Source organism: Camellia sinensis, chromosome 11, assembly GCF_055761805.1.
Source record: "Camellia sinensis isolate YWXY chromosome 11, ASM5576180v1, whole genome shotgun sequence".
NCBI lineage: Eukaryota > Viridiplantae > Streptophyta > Magnoliopsida > Ericales > Theaceae > Camellia > Camellia sinensis.
The window spans coordinates 138664472-138670471 of record NC_138971.1 but is presented as its reverse complement, the minus strand read 5'-3'; positions in this window follow the sequence as shown (position 1 = coordinate 138670471).

Sequence of the window (6000 nt, the reverse complement as noted above, 5' to 3'; positions counted from 1 at the left end):
AAATTATGAGAATTTAGGAATAAATATTTACAAATTTTTGACAAAACCACTACATTTGATTATATAGATAGTATAGATAGATAAGGAAAAAGGTCTTTTTAGTGAGAAGTCTTCAAGGAGTTCCAAATCCTCATTTTAATTTTCTTGATTTTCTTAATTTTAAATAATTACTTTTATTTGATAATTCCACATCGAAAAAAAAAGGAAAAAAATGAGTTGTTTTACTCATATAAAAATAATCTTATAATCAAATCCCATTTAGTGAGGAGCCTTGTGAGAGTTTCAATATCTCATACTAATTTTTTTGATTTTCTTAATTGTAAACAATTAAGAAAATCTCCATTGACTAATTTTTATTTGATAATTTCACATCGGGAAAATAAGAAAAGTGAATTGTTTAGGTTGGGATAGTTTAAGTTGGAAGCTTTTATCGTAGTTTTGATGGTTCACCAAACTATACAGTAAAAATATGTCTTTCTAATAGGAGACCAACTTATTTAAAAGGTTTTTTTTTAATAATTAATGTTATTATTATTATAATAAAAGGGTTTTGAAATTGGGAGGCCGTCACTCATCTCCTTCAATCGGGTCTATCTTGCTTGCATGACTACAATTAATTATATTTTAAAAAATATATTTTACTCCAAATGCAATGATGCAAGTTAATTCTACGATTATAACTACATGGATAACAATGTAACAAGACACGTGTTGGAGAGGAGAAGAGGTTAGTTTAATTTAATTTGAGCGAGACTATCATTTATAATCACGTAATTTTATTATATTTAATTTTTAAAAATAAATAATATATATAATTTTGCAAATAGATCGTATATTTTTATTAAAAATAAATACATTAAAATCACATGAACATGACTTTGGAATGAATTTGATCTTTTTTTATTTTAATATACATATGAGTTTACAAAATGATCGAGTATGATAAATTCACCAACCTAAACTATGCATCTCTAATTCTCCGTTAGCTAGCTTCCATTTGCCTTTTATTTTACAATTCCACATAGGAAAAAGAAAGAAAAAATGAATTGTTTCACTTACATAAAGTGAATCTTATGCTCCCATTTATACAAGTAAAAAGAGATTTTTAGTGAGAAACCCTATAATCAATATCTCATACTCATTTTTTTGATTTTCTTAATTTTAAACCATTAAGAAAATCCCCCATTGACTAGCTTTCATTTAACTTTTATTTTACAATCTCACATAGTTTTGATTTGAAAAATAATTTTGTATGAGATTTTGAAACTCTCATAATATTTAACTTTAAAATAATTACAATCCTACATCGAGAAAAGAAAAAAAAAAGTGAGTTATTTTACTTATATATAGTGTTACAATCCCATATCGAGAAAAGAAAGAAAAAATGAGTTGTTTCACTTATATAAAATAAATCTTACAAATGGAGTTTTAAGGGAGAAGTCTTTTATTGAATTTTCTTAATTTTAAACAATTAAGAAAATTTTCTTTAATTAGTTTCCATTTACCTTTTATTTTACAATATCAAATCGGGAAAGAAAAAAAAAAGGAAAAAAGTGAATTGTTTCATTTACATAAAGTAAATCTTATTCTCCAATTTATATCAATTATTGAAATTTCTTATTTTCAAACAATTAAGAAAATTTCAATTGGTTAGCTTCTATTTAACTTTTATTTTATAATCCCACATCGAGAAAAGAAGAAAAAAGTGAATTGTTTCATTTATATGAAGTGACTCTTATTGTCATGACCCGAACCCGCCCCCATGGGTTAAGGACATAACCGACCGGTAATCCTGAAATTACTTACGGCCTCAAACCAAATCAGACATAACTCATTAGGGTAAAAGGGCCAAACGGAAGCAAAATTTAAAACTTTGTCCATAGAGCTGTGCTTACATGGCACATCACAACAAACCATACATAAAGATATTAATAACTCACATCAGACAATACAGTAGCATAAAGTTCTGTACAGACAAGATCATTCAAGTCTAGGTCAGCTAATCAAAACTATATACAAACGTATCCAAAGTCCTCACCAACATAACAAAATGACGCAAGATAGCAAAAGGGCGAAGACGTGTCTCGTGCGTGAGACACAAGAGCTGACTCCTCAAAACCTTGGTTGTTCCACACAGACTTCACTAAGGCTGGGTTTGGATCGCTCTTGGCTCACCCACATACACATGAATGAGCGTGAGCGAAAGCTCAGTGAACAATATCGAATAAAGAAGATACATTAGAACAACATACGACAAACGACCTTGGGCCCAATTCATATTCTATCTAATATATATAGGTATACATAGGGCAGGTGACTGCAGTTCCAAACATATCAGACGGCCTCAGGCCCAATCCATTCATGACAAACTGGCCTTTGGCCCATTCATACTTTCATTAGTGTCAAACTGGCCTTTGGCCCATTCATACTTTTATTAGTATTCATTAGTGTCAAACTGGCCCTTGGCCTATTCATTCTATCTTTCATGTCAAACTAGCCTCTGACCCATTCATTCATATCCAACGGCCTCTGGCCCATTCATTCACGTCAGACCATTATTCATGTTAGACTATCATTCATGTCAGTTTGGCCTTTGGCCCATTCATTCTCTTATTCATGTCAGACTGGCCTTTGGCCCATTCATTCTCTCATTCATGTCAGACTAGCCTTTGGCCCATTCATTCTCTCATTCATGTCAGGCTGGCCTTTGGCCCATTCATTCATGTCATACGGCCTCTGGCCCAATCATTTATGTCATACATGTCAAACTGGCCTTTGGCCCATTCATTTTATCATTCATGTCAGACTGGCCTTCGACCCATTCACATTTTCATTCATGTCAGACTGGCCTTTGGTCCATTCACATTTTCGTATCGAACTGGCCTTTGGCCCATTCGCTCTTTAGGCATAGCAAACGTTTGTCCACAATTCAAATTAACAGACTTATAGAAAGCTAAGCAATTGGACAAATAACATATTGCAGATATCTTTATTAAGATGCTACTCACAGTGATCGGTTGGTTGATTTGCCTTGGGACTTGACCCTACACATCACAGAACACAAATGGGTCACAATTGATTCAATCCGTTCTTAATTCACATATTCCTCTTTAGGCTTTATTCTTATTCCTTTTAACTCATTTACAATGCTTAATGCATGCGTAAGAGTACTTAGAAGTGAAGGGGAACGGAAAACGAAACATAGAATATATTCTCAAAATTCCAGAAACAGGGGTCCCCGCTCGAGCGTGGACTTTCCCACTCGAGCGGACCCATGAGGTCTGCAAAAGTATTGGATACAACATTTTCACGCTCGAGCGCAAACTCGGACGCTCGAGCGTAAACCTCCTCGCTCGAGCAGACGTCATGTCTGCAGAAAATACTGGGAGCTCGTATTTTATGCTCGAGCGGCGAATCCCCCGCTCGAGCGGACATCAAAATTTCTGAATTTTCCAGAACACGTTCTTGAGCTTCAACTTGACATTCAAAGGCTCTAAACACATGATTTTGGCTCAAACTTTGCATATACATGTACTAACATGGTACAAACACCAAATTACAACATTATGAAGCTCAATTCCAAGAATTACTTACATGCATGTTCCAAATTGACTCAAACTCATCACAAACACACTAAATTCAAACATTCAAAGCTTATACTTTCATGATTTGCACTTGCATATAGGAGATACTCATTATTCTCAACTTAATTGGTAAAGAGATGATCAAATACATGGACTTCATTCACATTCAACATGGATTACACACTTTATGCTCAAACATAAAAATTTATAGCAATTTCCTACATGCATGTGTCTATTGACTTCAAATTCAACAAAACTAACTCAATTCATATTCTGTATCATCATTCAACTTTGAATTCATAAATTACAACATTAAACTCATAACTTCATAATCAATTGCTCACCTAGAAGCTCAATCTTCCTAATTTATGGTCAAATCTTGAGTTAGTCTTCAAATCTTGAGTTAGTCTTCAATTTATTCAAGCTTCTTGAGCAAATCTTCAATTGTTTCCATCTCTCTCTCTCTAGCCGGCCCTCTCTCTTTTCTTGAGTTCAAAATCAGCCAAGATGAAGTTAAAAAAGAGAATTGGGTGTATAATGCCCTGCTTATATAATTTCCCTCAATTATACGAATTTTAAGACATGACTTCATTAGATTCATTTTTTAAAAAGTAACATAATGAAAAAATGTAAGAATTTTAAGGCAACACTTTATTAGATTCATTCCTAAAACATAAAACAATCATTTACAAACTACGCGTATCAATTAAAGATCAGACGCAATAGAGAAGGCAAGGCTAAGTGTCAAGGTGTGCCCATCCCAGAATAATTCATTTTATCTTTAAATTGTGCAAAGTCTTTTAATTGTTACTTATTTTAATTTTAACTTGTTAATTGTTATTTTGTGATTTGTCTCCAAACTTGTGGCTCATCAACTGCCTTGGTTTGGTAATCATATTGGGACTAAATAAGTACATATGGACAAAAAAAAAAATCACAAAATCACAAAATGACAAAACACTTGATTTAGGATGTAAAATTACCAAACTAACCTATATACAAAAAAAAAAAAGTCAAAAAAACATCATTTCCAAATTGAGGGCAATTTTTTCATTTTAATGCGAAAAAGTAAAAAAAACCAAACGAATAAAAAAGTCCCAGACTAAAAAAGTAAAAAAAGTTAAAAAGTCAAGTTTGCCAAACGACACCTAATGTAATATTGTGTTTGCTTGCCTTTACAAACCTTTTAAACTTTATTAGTAGGCTAATAAAAAGAGTTAACTAACGCCACACACTTTTATACATTTTTATCCAGGCTTCCACATTATCCGTGTGTGCCACTAAGGCAAGGTAAGAATAATCTCTTTGGGTGTTTTTAAAGTTGTCAATTAAAGTACCTTTCAATATGTTGTCTTTTCCAAGAGGGGATAAACCAAAAGTAAAATTGAAAGCCACTTTGTTTCTTGTTTCTTTTTCTTTGAAATGTTGGATTCATGGGGCCTGTTTATTTCAGAAAAGGATGCCTTTGAAGTTTGAACTTTTGATAAAATAAAATAGATAAAAGAGGCTAAAAATGGAACATTTAGGTTGGATAAGTAAATTGCTTTGACTCATTCTACGATCTTTACCATTTTAGTTGGCAGAACACATATATGAAAAATGATTGGGAACTCTAATAAAAAAATTTTAATAAATTTTAATGGGAGTGGATCTCATTATAATGTGATGTTTTGATATTAATTTTTTTTTTTTTTTTTTTGTTTCCTACCACATCATTAAAACTTAATTAGAGGTTTAAAATTAAAGAGATGTATCATTGCTCGCACATATATCTCTTTCATTTCGGCCATGAAACTGACGCTAAGCTTTGTCTATACACGTGTGTGCGTGCCCACACATATCATTTTTATTTATTTATTTATTTATTTTTATATATTTTGTATTCAACATCACCTCATGTTGTCATATATCAAAATTTTCAAAGTTTTCAAAAGAAAAATATTTGAGATTCTTAAAAAGTATTTATAATTCTACTTACAATGATATAATAAGATATGTGTTGATTTTTAATTTGTTACACATTTAATAATGATAGACTCAATTCCTATGCTGCATTTAAATTTATCAAAATATAAATATATAGATGTCAAATAGTTACTCTTTTCAAAATTAGCTCAAGTTGACAAAGCATAAGACAATGACCATGCACAAGTCAATGAAATAGGTGGCATGTCGTTTAAAATCTCAAATTGGCCAACTCATGAGTAATATGGGCAACCTATTTTCCAAAATAAAAGTAGAATAAATTTCACATTAATCACGTAATGACCATCTATTATATCCTAAGGTATTATTTGGCATCTCCTATTTTAGTATATTTTTTTATCTTTTTATTTTTTTAAGTCATATCATTTCTCTATTTTTTTGTACATCTTTTCATAAAAAAGTAAAAAAATATACTTATTTAAATCATCCC